At 40.5% G+C, this 19,665-nt stretch overlaps 1 protein-coding gene and 1 pseudogene across 1 annotated transcript in view; one reads left to right on the top strand and one right to left on the bottom strand.

The window, feature by feature from the left end:
• The window catches only part of CALN1 (calneuron 1), a 543,987-nt gene that overhangs the window by 483,006 nt on the left and 41,316 nt on the right, over nt 1-19,665 (bottom strand). The gene's annotated exons all lie outside the window — the stretch shown is intronic.
• Nucleotides 4,245-4,990, top strand: LOC133750839 (RNA transcription, translation and transport factor protein-like; annotated as a pseudogene).

Raw genomic sequence — 19,665 nt, 5'->3', positions numbered from 1 at the left:
CGTGGGTGGCCGGGAGGAAGCTCCTGACTCCTGGCTCTGGATCAGCACAGCTCTGACTGTTGCAGTCAACTGGGGAGTGAACCAGCAGATGGAGGATCTCTTTGTCTCTCTCTCTCTCTCTCTGCCTCTCCTCTCTGTGTAACTCTGACTTTCAAATAAATAAATAAATCTTAAAAAAAAAAAAATAGCTCATTTCCAAGCAGAACCACACCAAAGATCAGGAAAAAAAAATGGTAACATCTCATAGATGTTGAGTATCACAGGCATAGAAAAAAAAAAAAAATCAGGTTCTAGTTCTACCAGATTAACCAGGATTGGAGAGACTAAAGTACAACAGAGAAGAAAACTCAGAAATGTGAAAACTTCGGTCTGCTTCATTTTCCTCCTAAAGGTGCGGCCTCATTTGAAGCTACACAGGGTGAAACATAAAGACCCCAAGAATCAGCTAAGAGGCTGAACACTGAAGCAGAATGTCTGGAAACCTCTCAATGCCAGCAACACAAGAACTGGAGTCTGGAACCCGCCAAAGCAGGCAGGGTGTGCACTGATGAACTCGCCAGGGTTTCCATAGAAGTTCTTGAAGATGGCGAGCATTGAGGCTAAAGACAAACGGAAAGCCTTTGCATAATGAAATCTGGCCACAGAGGGCCTCAGGAGCTGAGTAGCGAAGAGTGTCTACGTCTACCTTAACTGCCTGCCAGGTGAAAATTCAAGTCTCTTGGAAGGGACAGAGTCACAGCAATTTTTTTGGATAAAACATTGGGCATCTAACCAAAAATGACCAGGCGTGCCAGGAGAAAGGACGAAATAGAGGGAAAATTCAGGGAAAAACAGACAAAAAAAACCTCAGTGACCCAGACATTGGAATTATTTAAAATAGACACTAAAGCAATTGTGGTTAAGTGCTCAAGAAAATAAATAAGATAACGAAATTCACAGGAAAGAAGTAGAATTTATTTTTTCCAGTAAATTCCTTTTATTTACTTAGAGATGTGTATACATACTTTCTTTGTACACAGAAAATTCTGAAGTGTATATAAGTATATGGGTCCCATAGATTTTTTAGTATATGTGCTGCCGAAGCAAGCACCCCATATATTTTTAAATAAATAATATTTTACTCTTGTTTCCAGGTGAAAATAAAATCATGTCTCAAAGTATTACTCACCAACCACCAAAATTACAAAAGCACCTGATGAACTCAGAGCAGAGAATTCAATTTTAAAACAGAATAAACCAGTGATGGTGGAACTAAGTAAAAAACTTTATTTCTGCAGCTAAATTTAAAAGAAAAAAAAACTGAACAAAATAAGAAAATAGACACTTTTGCAGAGGAGAGCCATGAAAGTGTCAATAGGTCAGTAGAAAATGTATGAAGAGAAGAAATGTTGGAAAATAGAGAAAAGCTCCCGAGGTCCATGGAGCATAGTGACTATTCAAACAGACAGTCGAGGTCTGAGGTAGAAAAAGAAGAATGGGAACGGGTGGAATGTTAGCTGGGAATGCTTCAAAATTGATTAAGAAATTTGGGGCTGGTGCAGTGACACAGAGGGTTAACGCCCTGGCCTGAAGTGCCGGCATCCCATATGGTGCCAGTTTGAAACCCGGCTGCTCCACTTCCTTTTTTTTTTCCTTTTTTTTTTTAATTATCTTTTGACAGGCAGAGACAGAGACAGAGAGACAGAGAGACAGAGAGAAAGGTCTCCCTTTTCCCGTTGGTTCACTCCCCAGCGCACTATGCTGATCCAAAGCCAGGAGCCAGGTGCTTCTCCTGGTCTCCCATGCGGGTGCAGGGCCCAAGCACTTGGGCCATCCTCCACTGCCTTCCCAGGCCACAGCAGAGAGCTGGACTGGAAGAGGATCAACCGGGACTAGAACCTGGGGTGCCAGCGCCGCATGCGGACAATTAGCCTAGTGAGCCACAGCGCTGGCCAGGCTGCTCCACTTCCAATCCAGCTCTCTGCTTTTGCTAAATAGAAATTAAACACACACAGTCAGCCCTCTGTATTTATGGTGACACATGAGACACTATCAAAGCAATATCACATGTGTTCAATTTTAATACCTAAAGTGATCTGCATTCAGTCCCTGGCTCCCAGCTTCAGCCTGGCCATTGCAGGTATCTGGGGGAGTCAAACAGCAGGTAAGAACAGTCATATTCTCTCTCTCTCTCTCTCTCTCTCAGCCACACAGTTGTAGGCATTTGGAGAGTGAACCAGGGAGTAAAAGATCTCTCAATCCCTCTCTCTCTCCTCTCTTTCTCTCTCTTTCTCCCTTGGCCTTTCAAATAAAGTGAAAATAATAAAAAATAATAAGTAAACCTTTCTGAAAAAGATAGTTAACCAAGACAAAAATACCACCAATGTGTTTATGGGATTTACAAAGTATTGTAAGTAAAATATAGATGACAGCAAGAGCAAGAAAGGATAGAGAAAGTGGAAATAAACTTTAAAAAGGTTCTTGCTTTATTCATACAGTGGTTTGATATTATTTGACATCACACTGTGATATGTTGAGGGCATGTTTTGTAAACACTAGAGTGCAAAGATATAGCAAATAAATAGTGGAGATGAAATGAAATATTTAAAAAATAATTAACACAAAAGAAAACATAAGAAGGAAAAAAATGAACGAAGAACAAATGGGACAAAAAGAAAATAAACAGCAAAATGATAGATTGAAACCTAAATCTATTATGATTTATTTTAAGTAATATTCTAATGCAAGTAAAAAGCGGAGACCATAAGGATGGATGAAAATACAGTAAGCCGAGCTGGTGCTGTGGTGTAGCAGGTAAAGCCACCACCTGCAATGCTGGTATCCCATATGGGTGCTGGTTCAAGTCCCGGCTGCTCCACTTCCAGTCCAACTCTCTGCTATGGCCTGGGAAAGTAGTGGAAGATGGCCCAAGTCGTTGGACCCCTGCACACACACGGGAGACCCAGAAGAAGCTCCTGGCTCCTAGCTTCAGATCGGCCCAGCTCCAGCCACTGCAGCCAACTGGGGAGTGAACTAGCAGATGGAAGGCCTCTCTCTCTCTCTCTCTCTCTCTCTCTCTTTCTCTCTCTCTTCCTCTCTCTCCTTCTCTCTCTCCCTCTCCTTCTCTGCGTAACTCTGACTTTCAAACAAATAAATAAATCTTTTAAAAAAAAGAAAATACAGTAAGCTACAACTCTATCTACAAGAAACACTCTTTAAATGTAGATGGGTTAAAAGTATAAGAATGGAAAAATAAGTAGCATGAAAATATTAATCATAAGTCTATAAAAGCTATCTTAATATAAGTCAAGAAATATTGCCATAAATAAAGAGTATTAATTATTAATGATGAAGCATCAGTTTAATTAGAAAATATAAAAATTGATGCCCCCATAACATAGCTCTGAACACTTGAAGCTCAATACATAAAGGAAACAGCAAATCCAACAACATAGTTGAAAACGTAAACACACTTCCTTCAGTCATGGACAAAACATAAAAAGACACAGATTTGCACTACACAGCAATCAAACTGAACTTCTAGAACAGCCTTAACCCAGTCTTCAAGTTCACTTGGAATGCCCATGAAAGATAGACTATATCTGTGCCATAAAACAATTTTCAATAAATTGTAAGGCAATGAAATCATAAAGAAAACACTCTCTGACCACAATGGAATTAAATTAGGAATCAATAATAAAAAGATATGGAAAGTTCTGCGATGTTTTATAAGAATCACTTTCATCCAATGCATGTGCCAAAGAATAAATCAGAATGAAAGTTTAAAAGTATTTTAACACAGGGGCCAGCGTTGTGGAGTAACTGGTAAAACTGCTGCCTGCAGCAACTGAATCCCATATGGGTGCCAATTCAAGTCCCAGTTGCTCCATTTCCAATCTAGCTCCCTACTAAGATGCCTAGGAAAGCAACAGAATATGGCCCAGGTCCTTGGGCCCCTTCACCCACATGGAAATCGTGGAAGAATTTCCTATCTCCTGGCTTCAGCCTAGCCCAGCCCCAACTGTGGCAGCCATTTGGGGAGTAAACCAGTGGATGGAAGATCTCTTTCTCTCTCTTCCTGTATCTCTGCCTTTCAAATAAATGTTAAAAATTAACCAATAAGATATAATCACAATGTATTGAAATTTCTGAAATCAGTTTAAATAGTACTTAGAGATGAGATGTTTTTAAAACCAATGTTAGCTCCTCGCTTCTCCTCTCTCGGCCGAGGCCCGGTGAGGGGACCAGAGCGGGAAGCGGGGACCATGTTCCGACGCAAGCTGACGGATCTGGGCTACCACAACCCTGCTGGCTTCAAACACAAAGATGAAACAGAATTTAGAAACTTCATCGTTTGGCTTGAAGGTCAGAAAATCAGACACTAGAAGATTGAAGACAGAGGGAACTTAAGAAACATCCGCAGCAGTGACTGGCCCAAGTTCTTTGAAAAGTATCTTAGAGATGGTAACTGTCCTTTCAAGAGTCAAGATCGACAGGAAGCAATTGACTGGCTTCTTGGTTCAGCTGCTAGATTTGAATACGGAGATAATGCTGAAAAATACAAGGACTTAGTGCCTGATAATACAAAAAATGCTGACAATGCAACTAAAAATGCAGAGCCGTTGATCAATTTGGATGTAAATAATCCTGACTTCAAGGCTGGTGTAATGGCTTTGGCTAACCTGCTTCAGATTCAGCGTCATGAGGATTACCTGGTAATGCTTAAGGCAATCGCATTTTGGTTCAAGAGCGCCTGACACAGGATGCAGTTGCGAAAGCAAATCAAACAAAAGAGGGCTTGCCTGTTGCTGTAGACAAACATAGTCTTGGTTTTGACACAGGAGACACAGTTCTTAATGAAGCTGTGCAGATACTGCGATTGCTGCCTATGGAAGAGCTGAGAGAGCTACGGACAAAAACTAGGACAAAAACTAACGAAGCCATAGTAGCTGTGCAGGAGATTATCGCCGACCCAAAGACAGACCACAGACTGGGGGAAGTGGGAAGATGAACTCTCGGGTTCAGCTTCTCCCCACTTACTACTTGGGTACCACGTACACTTCTGGCATGTGTTTGTCATGGGAGGCATCCCAGGAAATTGACTCTGTGCTAGAGATTTACCACCACTCTGTTTTCTTTAATAAAGTTTGGGAAAGTGGAAAAAAAAATAAAATCAATAAAATAAAACCAATGTTATACAATTCTGACTTAAGAAGAAAGAAAAATAAGAACTGGTTAAATTGAGAGAAAATACAGAGAAGGAAATAAAGACATGAGCAGAAATAATTGAAATAGACAATGACCAAACAATAGTGAAAAATAATGAACATGTCAATAAAATGAAGATCTCCAGATAACCTGATATAAAAATACAGCAAGTACACAAATTGCCCAACTCAGGCATGGTAGAAGGGGCATCTCCAAATATCCTGAAGAGTTTAAAAAGGATAACAAGGGAATATTATATATAACTATATGTCTGACAATTTAGATAAAATAGGAAAGTTCCTTGAAAAATACAAATTAGCAAAATGAATCAAACAAGATAAAGAAAACCTAAACAGCCCTATATCTTTTAAAGAAATTTAATTTATAGTCAATAACCTCCCATCCCCTAAAACATAAACAAATCCCCATGTATCAGACAGTTTCTTTGCTAATTTCTGACAAACGTCTAGTGAAGAACTAATGTCAATTTTATAAAGCTCTCATGAAATACAGGGTGGTGGATGGGAGTTTAGCCTAGGGGTTCAAATGCCCACATTCCATATCAGAGAGCCTGGGTTAGAAGCCTGGCTTTGATCTTGGCTTCAGCTTCCTGCCAATGAGGGCCCTGGGGGACAGTGGTGAAGACTCAAGTAAGTGGGTTACAGCCACCCATGTGGCAGACCTGGGTTGAATTCCCAGCTGCTGCTTAGACTCCAGCCAGAAGCCATTTCAGGCATTTGAGTAGTGAACCAGAGAAGAGGAACTCTCTCAGTCTCTCCCCCCACCCCCCACCAAATAAGATAAAGGTAACATTAAAAAAAAGAAAGAGAGAGAGAGAGAAGAGAATAGAAGAGAAGAGAAGAGAAGAGAAGAGAAGAGAAGAAAAAGAAAGAAAATGCACACAAATGCAAAAAGCCTTAAAATATTAGCAAACTGGAGACACGGTATAAAAAAGGAAAGTACATCTTGACAAAACAGAATTTTTCAGTCATACAAATTGATCCAAATTTTAAATTCTATAAAATATTCAATGTACTTTGCCCATTCATAGAAGAAAACAGTCATGATCATAAAAAGCCATTGACAAAATTTAACATTTATTCATGAAGGAAACTGTCAGACAACTAAGGATTTTTGATGGAACTCCCACACCTGGATGAGGTGCTACTGTCATATTAAATGGTCAAAAATAGAATGACTTCCCGCATGATTTCTTTACAGCTTCTTTTTAACATTTGTCGATGGCTTCAGCCAGGGAAGAAAATCAAATGAAAAAGTGAATATAGAGTGATAATCACGGAGTAAAACGGTTTCTACTGGAAGTTAGCACGATTGTGTAATGTAGAAAATCTTAAAGAAATGACCAAAAAAGGATATTTGAACTAATAAATGACTTTATCAAAACATCAATGCCCACAACAAACAACTGGAAAAATGAAAACTTTCAAAATGGTAAGACACAATAGTAACAAAAACATGAAATTTTAGGGATACCTTTAACAACAAGGAAGTTGTATACTTGAAACTACAAAACACTGGTAAGAAAAATTAAGACCAAAAATAAATAGAGAGATACAATATGTTAATGGATTGCTGTTCTGATATTTTGAAGATGCTACTTCCCCCCAAATCGATTTACAGGTTCAACATTTATCCCAATCAAAAGTCCAGCAAGTATTTTTGCAAAACTTGACCAGCTAGCTTTAAAATTCATATTTGAATACAAAGGGCATAGAATAGCAAAAGCAGTTTTTTTCAAACAAGAAAGTTGGAAAAGCCTCCCTGATTTCAAGATTCACTGTAAAACCAATCAAGAGAGTGGGGTTTTGGCAAAAGGATAGGTAAACAGACAAAAGGAACAAAACAGATCAGGAATAGACATACACTTATATGATCAACTGTTTTTCCACAAAGGTGCCAAGTTAATTCAGAGAGGAAAAGGGTATTCTTTTCATCAAATTGTGCTAGAATAAGTAGATGAGCTTGTGGAAAATAAGTGGACTTTGGTACTTATCCCACACCACAAAAGTTAACTCAAAATGGATTATAGATCTAAATGTAAAAGCTGAAACCCCATAACTAAAAAAAAAAAAAGGAAAACATTTTTGCAAACATAGATAAGGAAGCATTTCTTTAACAAAATATAAGAACAAATTATAAAGGAAAAATCTGTTAATTTTGACTTCATCAAAATACACCTCTGAAAGAGGAAAAAATGTTCATGAAACAGTTTATACACTGAAAGCAGATCATTGTAAAAATTAAAAGAAAGAATAAGAAAGGAAAGAGAAGGGAGAGTTGGAGCCTGGTGTGGAGGGAGAGTAGGGTAGGAAGTATTATATATCTGTATATATGAAATATATGAAATTTGTTCACCTTAAAAAATAAATAAATAAAAAGAAAAACCATTTATATACATGGCAAAGAACTTGCATCAGAAATATATCAACAGGCCTAACTCAATAATACAAAATTAAACATCTCAGTTTCTTGTCTCATTTTTTAATGTGCAAATAATTAGAATAATACTTCTCAAGATGTTTGAATGGCTAGTAGCACATGAAAAGATGCTCAATATCATTTGTTGGTCATCAGAGAGTACAAAGTAAAGCCAAAAGGGAATACTACTGCACAATTAGTAGAATGGATAGAATTTAAATGTCTGACAGTGCCAAGTGTTGGCAAAAATGCAAAGCAAATGGAACTCTCACACGATTCTGTTGAGACTGTAAATAGTTCAATCATTTTGAAAAATCATTTGGCAGTTTCTTACAAAGTTAAACTCACAGCTACCCTGTGATTCAGCAATCTCAGGAATTAAAGTCCACAAAATGACTTTTACATTAATGTCCATGCAAGTTTTATTCATACGAGGCAAAAACTGCACGCAAACCAAGTCTCTATCAATAGGTGAATGGATAAACAAATTATGGAATATTATTCATCAATTAAAAAGAACAAAATAGACACCCACAATAGCATGGTGGAATCTCCAAAACACACCATTTTGGTGAAAGAAGTCAGACATAAAAACGTATATGCACCATCATTTCCTTGCTCTAAAATTCTAGAACAGAGTAAATCAATGTACACCTGAGGTCAAGAGTGGGTGGATGATTAACCACAAAGAGGCACCAGGGAATATTCTAGGATGATGTAAATGTGTGCATCTTAATTACGGTGATGATTGCAAAGATGTTTACATTGGCCAAAATTCATCAAACAGTACCTTTAAAGTAGATGCATCTTATAGTGCATGAATAAAGTCAATAAATTGACTCTAAAGGAAAAGACTGAAGCTTTAAAAGATGATGGTTGAAATTTTTTGAAAAGGTGAAGTGGATATATTTTTAAACATATGCATAGAGAATTTGTCACAGCACCCATCCTAAAAGAAATGCCATTGTGAGTAATTCAGGAAGAAGCATATGGCTCCAGATGGAGAGATGGAAACAGACGAATAACGAGCACTGGAATTGGTGAATCTGTGCGTAAACCTAAATAATGATTGCAAGTTGAGCATTCTTAATCCCAAACCGAAAATCCAAAGCACTCCAAAATCCCAAACTCTTGGTGTTATGCCACAAGTGGATAGTTAACCCCATAAAATTCTGTTTTATGCACAAAAGCATCGTATAAAATTACCTTCAGATAATGTGCATAAGGTGCATATGAAACAAACACGAATTTTGTGTTCAGAAGGGTACTGTCCCCAAGATATCCCATCATACATATATGCAAATATTCCAAAATCAGAAAAAAGTCTGAAATCTGAAACCTGTATTGTAATTTATACCTAATAATTATATAAATGAAATACTGCTGAGCAGGTTTGTAAGTATATGAAGAAATGAAATGCATGACAGCAATCTGAGAAAAGGTAGGCATAGGGTAGATGGAATTACAGTGGCCTAAGGTACTTTGCATTGAAATGATCAAGGTGTAGCAGTAAGTTAGGGGACAAGGATATACACTACAATTTGTAGGGTCATCTCCAAAAAATAATATATAGCTAATGGGAGGGGGGCAAGTGAACCAATACACACTTGATTAATGTCATTAAAAGATAGAAAGGAACAAAGGGAGCACATAGGACAGATATAATTAATAGAAAGTAAATGGTAAATTGTAAGTTTGCATCCTGCTCCTGGTAATTTACCCAAAGGAAGTGAAATCAGCTTATGGAAGAGCTATTTGTACTCCCATGTTCAATGCAGCTCAGTTCACAATAGCTAAGATATGCAGTCAACCCAGATGTCTATCAACAGATGACTGGATAAAGAAAATGTGGTATGTATAAATGATGGGATACTACTCAGCCATAAAGAAGAGTGAAATCCTGTCTTTTGCAACAAAATGGATGCAATTGGAGACCATTATGCTTAGTGAAATAAGCCAGTACCAAAAAGACAAATATCATATGTTTTCTCTGACTTGTGGTAACTAATATTTAGAGTACAAAAAAGTAACACATATGAGTGAAATTGGTGTCTTGATATTTGATTATTGGTTATAGCCCCTGTCTATACAATGGTCTTTCTATCCACTATTTGTTGAATTCTTTATTTGATGGAGGATTAAGCTTATGATTATAAAGTAAACTGAAAATATGTCATCACAAAAATTAACACAAAAATAAGAAAGGAAAGGACAGTGGGAAGTATGATTATGTTCTTAATACTGTACATATGGAATACATGAAATCTGTTCCCTTTATATAGACATATACACACGTATATATACATACATTTATATTTTAAAAGATTGTAGGCTGAAATCCAAATACATTGCATATATTCTGATCTCAAGGCAAAGATTCTTATATTAGACACAGATATAAAAACACTTGCAATTAGAATTTGCTCACAACAGACACTCATTAAATACGAGGACACAAGATTGCTGAAAGTGAAATGGTGACATGTGCAAGCCCTACCTCTTATAAACCTGCGTCAATCAAACAATATCAAACTAATATCTAACAGTTTTACAGAAGACAAAGAAAGACATGTTTATAATGATCAGTGTTCATCTCCCTGGAAGATAGGACATTCCTAAAACCAGACACAAGTGATAACATGTGCTCAAAACACATAAAACAAAATTCACAGAACTAAAAGCATAGCTTTGCCCACTTTGACAGAGTAAATGAACAAGAACTAAAACCAGAACATGAATCACAATATAAGAAGAGAATCCAAATAAATTATCTAAAACCTACCAAGAAAGAAACTGTCTGAGCAAGTGTTGAGTGAAAATGTCGAAGCAGATCTGGGTGAACGCTGTTTGACAGTTTCTCCGGGCAAGCGAGAAAATCTAGAGCAAGACATTATTGCTTTCCAACATAAAAATTTCTGAGCTGAACTTTTTTTTTCTCTTTGAATTTAGGGAAAGCAGTACGGAGTTCCAATAGCAGCATTAGTAGACTCTGTACAAACCTCTTCCCTGAAACCTACAAAAATAACAAAGGAACTAATAATTAAAATGAAAACTGAGCTGAAACTTCAGGACAACCTTAACCTTGTGTTACCAACGCCAAGGACACTTGCCAGACACAGCACAACTGAAATCAAAATGAAACAGGATTCTGGGGGTTGACCACAATCCCTGAGCTTGAGATCGGCTTTGGGCTGTAGGCAGAAGATCCTCCAAAACAGTGCATTCCCAACCCCAAACTGGAGCAGAGATCTGGAGATGGGGTGACCATCTGAAGTGCAGAGTGACAGTGGTGAGAGTCCAGAGGGGACCGCCCATGTCCGGGTTCTGCCACAAATAATAAGCCCCATCTTTTTGACTGGGAAGAAGAGATGTTAGATTAGAAATAAAGCCAATTTCTTATCAAAGCCAAAGAAAAAAAAATCAAAGGTAGAGAAAAGCATTTGCTAACACCACCCCATCCCACTACCAATAAACTATCAAGGCTTTCTCAGTCTTTGTTCTATTCCATGATTATTAGAAATGAGGCTTTTGGATGAATTTAAATGGGCACACACAGGCTCATTCCAAACCCACTCAAATCAGAATCTACATAAGGGAGGTCCAGGCACAAAAAAAATTTTTTTAATTTCTTTAGGCCGGCGCTGCGGCTCAATAGGCTAATCCTCCGCCTTGCGGCGCCAGCACACTGGGTTCTAGTCCCGGTCGGGGCACCGATCCTGTCCCGGTTGCCCAAGCCAGCTCTCTGCTGTGGCCAGGGAGTGCAGTGGAGGATGGCCCAAGTCCTTGGGCCCTGCACCCCATGGGAGACCAGGAGAAGCACCTGGATCCTGCCATCGGATCAGCGAGGTGCGCCGGCCGCAGCGCGCCTACCACGGCGGCCATTGGAGGGTGAACCAACGGCAAAAAGGAAGACCTTTCTCCTTTCTCTCTATCTCTCTCTCTCACTGTCCACTCTGCCTGTCAAAATAGATAAATAAATAAAATAATAAAAAAAAAACTCTTTAAAGAGATTAAACTTTTAGCCTAATCAATAGGAATTTTTTTTAGCTCATAACAACCCAAAGTGGGCAGAAGTGTAAAAAATAAATATTTTTATAGGACTATGGAGCAATGTGATAATGGCAGGAGACCTCCTTTTCTCGAATTATGCGTTTCCAGGTTGAGGGATTCAATTACTGTACCACTCTTGACCTCTTTTCTTCCTCATTCATTTCATGGATTAGGACATTTGAAGAAAGGCAAAGAAGTGGTAGGTCCCCCCTCCTGCTCAACCTAGAGGGCACTCCCTGCCTTCAGACAGCACTGTTTGCATTTGACCTTGCATTTGTCCATCACCCTCTGTGGCTGCTCAGGTTCTGGGGTCAGTAGAATCAACAGAATGAGGCTGACATTTTGAAAGACCCTGCCTCAGACCTCTCCCCACCTCAAGCCGGTCCCTCCGCTATGCTTCGGATCACATTCCTTCCCAGTGCGAGGGAACTCTGCACCAGATCTGATACCTTTTATTTGTGCAAGAATTGGCAAAACCCTCTGCTTTAAGCGCCAGACCACACTGGAGTCATTCTTGGCGTCTTCTTCTTCCCCACTCAGTTCCTAAGCCATCCCTGAGTCCTATCACATGGTTCAAAATTGCAAAGTAAAAAAACAATATTCAGTAAAACATCTCCCTCCTATTCTCTTCTCCGGATCTTCCACTCTGCTCCCACCAGGCCAGCATGGTTACGGCTTTCTATCCTATCATTTCCTCTTATTTCCTCTCAGGAATTTTACAAGCTTCAGCCCCTACTTGATACACATGGCAGTGCACTGCACACATGGCTCAACACTTCCATTTCCACGTGACATGACACTGTTTTTAGGTAACATTTATGTGGAGTGAGGAGCCTGGATCTTACGTGTACCAATTTGATGATTTTGGATAAGTGATACACCCCTGTGAACACCTCCTAGGCAGGATATAAACTTTTTCCAACACCCAGGGCCCCACTAATTTTATATCTTGCACATTTCTCAAGCTTGTTGAATTTTTCTCCATAACCACTGGAGCACTCTGTCTATGGCACCATCCCCATCTACCAGCTGCTTCCCTGGGATCTACTGCTGGGTCTCCAGGCATCACGCTTTAGCGAGGTCTCCCCATCATATTCTCAAAGGCTCATGTGGTCTGGACATCTCTGCTTCCAGAAAAGATAGTTCCTTGACTTCCCATTGCTCTCCAGATAAAGACCCAAATTCTTCCTAGGACAGTGACCTCTCATGGACACTATTTTTTGCTGTGTGTTCTCTGTGCTCTTCCACCCAGCTGCCTATCATTGAGTTAAAACCTGTGTGCCCAGCATCCAAGATGCTGCCCTGTGTCCCGTGGTCATCACCCTCCAGATCTCAGCCTGACTGGTCATCACCTTCTCTGGACGGCAAATGTTCCCACCTGACTCCCCTGACCCACTTGTGTCTGCTGGAGCTCAGAACTGAAAACCTAAAGTATAGCCCTTCGGTATGCTGAGTACTTTGAGCTAAAGGAGGTTGCAAGGCCTTCAAAAAAGTCTCTTTCTCCTGCCCTCCTGTCTCTAATCCCTGTTTTCTCCCCCAAAATTAGTCATAGAAACCAGAATTCTTCTTCCCCAGAATCAAAGAAACTAGAACCCTACTCCCCCACCCAAGCCAGCCATAACACGTAGAAAGGTTACTACCCCTTTCTTCCCCAAATATTTTCCAGCCAGAGAGCTCTGACTTCATACTCGGGAGAAATGACCACCAATAGATCTCCACAGACCGGCCATGCTGGGTTCCTCTCTGTCCATTACCATTCAATTATAATTGTCCAATTGTGTTTCTTTGTGACTTTGCATTCTAAGTCCAACCTAAGCAGAAGAATAGTCCATTTTTTCCTGGGTCTTTGGGTCTTCGTTTCTGGAGGCTTCCATGTCATGTAAAATTTTGAATACAATATACTTGCTATGTTTTTCTCTTATTCACCTGTCTTTTGTTACTGACTGTTGGCCATAGCCCTTATGATGAGTGAGGAAAGTGTTGCACAGTTCTGTCCCTACACCTGTCCCTGTTAAATAATCCCCTTTCTAGAACTAATTGCATCTGAAAGCCGGTTGGAGCACTTGATTAGTGCCTGTTTCTACCCCAGAATTTAAGTTCTTTGGGAACAGGGTCCATAGCTGTTCCTGTTGAACCTCACATCCCCGCAGTGAGTGCAGTCAGCACTCTATAAATGCCAAGTGAACTAACACGATGAATAATGAATTAACATTGGCTTTGTTTCCAACCATTTAAAAAATGAAAACAGAGAGCCATAACTTCAGATTCCAGAAACATTTTTTAAAAGGAACAAAGGAAGAGTTCTTTTTTTCTTTTCTCTCTCTCTCTCTCTTTTTTTTTTTTTTTTGGCAAACAAATGCCACTTAATAAATATAGAAGGAATAATAGAAATTTAAAAGTCACCATGGGAGCCAGTACTGTAGCGCAGCGGCTTAACGCCCTGGCCTGAAGCACCGGCATCCCATATGGGCACCGGTTCTAGTCCCGGCTGCTCCACTTCCGATCCAGCTCTCTGCTATGGCCTGGGAAAAGCAGTAGATGATGGCCCAAGTCCTTGGGACCCTGCACCCACGTGGGAGACCTGGAAAGGCTCCTGGCTCCTGGCTTCGGATTGGCGCAGCTCCGGCCGTTGTGGCCAATTGGGGAGTGCTTTTCCCAGGCCATTATCAGGGCAGCTGGCTTGGAAGTGGAGCAGCTGGGACACGAACCGGCGCCCATATGGGATATCAGCGTCCCAGCTGGAAGCTTTATCTGCTATGTTACAAGGCCAGCTCCAAGATGTTCACATTTTCAAGTTGTTAGAACAAAAAAGAATATATGACAGCACAATGCAGCCTGCAAAATCTAAAACATGTATGTGAGAAGCGGGGTCTTCCAAACGATCATGGAAAATGTGTATTATGAAGATAACTACGCATGGATTTCAAAGATGTTTGCACCAAAACAAACTTGCGTTTCGCCATAACCTTTCTGAAGTTATCTTGTGCTATCTGGTCCTTTGCATCGTAAGTTTGCATTAGGTGAAAGGTAGTTGGAGAACAGGATGTAGAGAAATGAGGCAGGCACCACTTGATTCAATGATTACATGCACACAGTGTGCCCTAACATGCAGTGTGTTCCTGCTACAAATGCGATACTGGAGCCCAGCATTGTGGTGCAGCGGGTTAAGTTGCTGTTTGGGCTGGCATCCATATCAGAGTCCCAGCAGCTCACTTTTGATCCAGCTCCCTGCTAATGTGCCTAGGGAAGTGGTGGAACGATGGCTCAAGCAGCTGGGTCCCTGCCACCCAAGGGAAGACCCAGATGGAGTTCCTGCCTACTGGTTTTGACTTGGCCCAGACCTGGCTGTCTCTCCCTCTCTCTCTTTCTCTCTCTCGCTCTCTCTCTCTTTCTCTTTCAAATAAATAAAGAAAAATTTTTTAGAAATGAATTACTAGGGCTGGTGCTGTGGGGCAGTGGGTTAATGCCCCAGCCTGCAGTGCCAGCATCCCATATGAGTGCCAGTTCAAGTTCTTGTTGCTCCTCTTCCTATCCAGCTCTCTGCTGAGGCCTGGGAAAGCAGTAGAAGATGGCCCAAGTCCTTGGGCTCCTGCCTCCACATGGGAGACCCGGAAGAAGCTCCTGGCTCCTGGCAGTTGTGGTCATTTGGGGAGTGAAGCAGTGGAATGAAAGACCTCTCTCTCTCTGTAGCTCTTTCAAATAAATAAAATCATTTTTAAAAAAATGAATTACTCCAATCACTAGGACATCATACAAATTAGAATTCAGGAAAATTTCCAAACAATAAACCCAAACTCGCAAAGTCACTGTCGTAAAATACATAAAAAGAAGCTAAGAAATTCTTCTGGAATAAAGACTTGACAATTAAATGCTATATGCAGTTCATGATTGGATCTTGCATTTTGAGACCAAAAAAAAAAAAAAGCCTATAAAAGGCATTAGTGCAATATTCAGGGAAATTTTATTTCAATGTGTATTTATACTACTATTATCAACGTTGCATTTTCTATATATGATAATTACATTGTGATCATGTAGGAGAATGTAATTGCTCTTAGGAAATTAATTCAGGGGGTAATTCAGGGGTGAAATCTATCATATGTCTTCAAATTATTCTCACGTAATTTTCAAATGGTTCAAAAGGAGAGATGGGGGAGAGAGAGAGAGAGAGAGAGAAAGTGTAAAACAAAAAGATCAAATATGAAGGGTATATGGGTGTCTTTGTGTTTTCATGAAATTTTCTCTAGGCTTGAGATTTTTAAAACCAGAGAAAGAATGCCAACATTCACCCTTGTATAAATAAAAGAAATGAATCTAATAAAAACCTAACTGGTGGTATTGGTTTTCAATCACCTCTGAGGGGTAGAATGGGAGGGGAGTGGAAAGAGGAGAAAATATTACAACACTTCTTATTCCACTCAGTTCCACCTTTTGACATCTGTTACAATGAGAATGTATTACTTTTGATCTTTTGTACCCAAACCCAAAATTTATTTATTGCAATTTTAAAAATATCTCAATGGACAAATCAGGATTAAACATAAAGTCTCTCCAAATCTCAACTGTCCTCAAGTCTCCTAAGTTCCCTTCACCTCTGCTCAACTCCAAAAGCCCCCCGGATTTCTCCAGAGCCAACAACCAAGGCCCACCAGGAACTCTGCAGAACCCTGATCCCTAGGAGCGTGTAAAGTGTTTTGATTATCATTCACCATAAAATCCATTCATCTGGGGCTGGCATTTGTTGCGGCAGCCACAGCTTGGGAGGCCAGCATCCCCTACCTGAATACCTAGGTTCAAGTTCTGGCTCTGTTCCCTACTGATTCCAACTTCCTCCTAAAGCACACCCTTGGATACAGCCAGTGATGGCCCAAGGGGTTGAGTCTGCCCTCCATGTGGGAGTCCAGAACCGAGTTCCAAGCTCCTGGCTTTGGCCTGGCCCAGCCCTGGCTGTTTCAGATATTTGGGGGAAAAAAAAACAGCAGATTGAAGATTTCTCTCTCTGTCTCTGTCTCTGTCTCCGTCTCTGTTTCTCTCTCTCCCCCACCCCCCTTTTCAAATAAATGAAAACACACAAATAAATACTTTAAAATCTATTAATATGTAGAATGGGGGTTAAGTAAAAATGATTTCATCTATAAATCCAGAGCTTGGTTTGCACATGTAAATGTTTTTTAGACGTTTACCAGGATCTCATACACTGGACCAGATGACCCAGCCTTTACCGTTACAAGAGAGCATAACTCACCAAACGAAGTGGCACAGAAGGTATGTGTTCAGACCCTCCCTGATCTCACCCTGTCTGTCTCTTCATTTGGCTACTCCTGCGCTGTCTCCTTTGTAACCAAAAGGACAGTGCTTTCCTGAGTTCCGTGAGTCATTCCAGCCAGTTATCAAACATAGAAACCTCTGGATTCATAGCCAATGTAGTGTGAGTGCCCTGGGAAGCCTGGGAAGCCCATGAACTTGAAGAAGCCTTTCAAAGGTCTAAGCCCTTAATTTGCGAGGCCTGCGCTAACTCCAGGTGGTTTGTCCTAGAACTGAGCTGCAGTAAACCAGCTGGAATTGAAACAGGACAAAAGATGTCTGACTCACAAGCAGATACTTCTTTTGTAATATATTAAAAAATATATTGGGGGGCCGGCGCCATGGCTCAATAGGCTAATCCTCCGCTATGCGGTGCCGGCACACCGGGTTCTGGTCCCCGTCAGGGCGCCGGATTCTGTCCCGGTTGCCCCTCTTCCAGGCCAGCTCTCTGCTGTGGCCCGGGAAGGCAGTGGAGGATGGCCCAAGTGCTTGGGCCCTGCACCCAATGGGAGACCAGGAGAAGCACCTGGCTCCTGCCTTCAGATCAGCGCAGTGCGCCGGCCGCGGTGGCCATTGGAGGGTGAACCAATGGCAAAGGAAGACCTTTCTCTCTGTCTGTCTCTCTCACTGTCCACTCTGCCTGTCAAAAATAAAAAATAATATATATATATATGTATATATATATATATATATATATATTGGGGCCTGTGCTGTGGCATAGCAGGTAAAGCCACCACCTGCAGTGCCGGCATCCCATATGGACACTGGTTCAAGTCCCAGCTGCTCCACTTCCCATCCAGCTCTCTACTGTGGCCTGGGAAAGCAATAGAAGACGGCAGAAGTCCTTGGGCCCCTGCACTCATGTGAGAGACCTGGAGGAAGCTCCTGGATCCTGGCTTCAGACCGGCACAGCTCCAGCAGTTGCAGCCAGTTGGGGGAGTGAACCAGTGGATGGAAGACCTCTCTCTCTCTCTCTCTCTCTCTCTCTCTGCCTCTCCTTCTCTCTCTGTGTAACTCTGACTTTGAAATAAATAAATATTTAAAAATATATATTTTAAGTGAAAGGGTAGCCAGTTCAGAGAAGGAAAATGAAACCCACAATTTAAATATCATACTAAATTGAATTCAAGATAAAAATTATTGAACAGGGCAAAGAGAGCCAGTTAGCAATGAAGAAAAAGAAAACGCAAACCACAATGAAGACATCTGTATGATGCCATTATGCAACAAATGGCCTAACACTAAATCAATTGAAAAAATATTAGCCACACTATGGGAATTGACTTAAATATCGAGTTTCAAAAACTATACACCAAAATCAACAGCTTACTTAAATACCACAATAGCAAGGTATAAAACACCATGGAGGGGCCAGTGCTGTAACATAGCTGGTAAATCCTCCACTTTGCAGTGCCAGCATCCAATATGGGCACCAGTTAAGAGTCCCAGCTGTTCCACTTCCTATCCAGCTCTCTGCTATGGCCTGGGAAAAGCAGTAGAGGATGGCCTAAGCCTTTGGGCCCCTGCACTCGTATGGGAGACCCAGAAGAAGCTCCTGGCTCCTGGCTTTGGATTGGCACAGCTCCAGCCATTGCGGCCAACTGGGGAGTGAACCATTGGATGGAAGACCTCTCTCTCTCTCTCTCTGCCTCTCCTTTCTCTTTTTAACTCTGACTTTCAAAGTAAAATAAATAAATATTTTTTTAAAAAAACACCATGGAAGTCAGAAATTATTTTTCATCCATAGTAGCAGTTAAAAAATAATCTATATGGAAAAAATTCTGAAAATCTTTTAGAAACATAAAAGGATATTTGAATAAAAGGAAACTTGAGGGGCCGACACTGTGGCGCAGTGGGTTAAAGCCCCAGCCTTCAGCACCAGCATCCCATATGGGTGAGTCCTGGCTGCTCCTCTTCCGATCCAGCTCTCAGTGATAACCTGGGAAAGCAGTAGAAGATGGCCCAGTGCTTAGACCCCTGCACCCGCTAGGGAGACCTGGAAGAAGCTCCTGGCTCCTGGCTTCGGATCAGCTCAGCTCTGCCCATTGCAGTCATTTGCGGAGTGGAATGAAAGACCTCTCTCTCTCTCTCTCTGGCTCTACTTCTTTCTGTAACTCTGTCTTTCAAATAAATAAAATAATTCTTTAAAAAAAAGGAAATTTGAATAAAAAAGGATACCTTTTTACTAGATTTTTAAAAACTACTGAAAAGACATCAACTCTCCCTAAACTGTATCAAAATTCCAGGTGATCATTATTGAAATCCTAGAGAGATTTATATTAGAATTTGGTCAAATGATTTTAAATTAATCTGTACGATTCAATATTTACAAGTGTGGAAAAACTAGTTCTACTTGATATTAAATAAGCCATAAATCTATAGTAATTAAAACCACTGACTTATCTATAATGATCACATTAATTCAAGAGAAGAAATAAAAATGTTTATGAGTTATTCTGTCTTCATATCTCTCTTGTAAATGTAAGCTCCATAAAGAGGGAATTCTCTCTCTCTCTCTCTCTCTCTCTCTCTCTCTCTCTCTCCTTTTACTGTTACAGCTCAAGAAAAGCTCCTAGGAAATTAGCATTTATTGGGTGGATGGATGAACAAAGTGACAGAATCAAACTATTTAAGATATTGATAAAATGAATTCAAATTACAAGGAACAATACCAATAGGTAAAAC

Source organism: Lepus europaeus, chromosome 21 (genome assembly GCF_033115175.1).
Source record: "Lepus europaeus isolate LE1 chromosome 21, mLepTim1.pri, whole genome shotgun sequence".
In the NCBI taxonomy this organism is placed as follows: domain Eukaryota; kingdom Metazoa; phylum Chordata; class Mammalia; order Lagomorpha; family Leporidae; genus Lepus; species Lepus europaeus.
The sequence above is the reverse complement of the archived record's forward strand: the minus strand, read 5'-3'. Positions and strand labels throughout refer to the sequence as shown.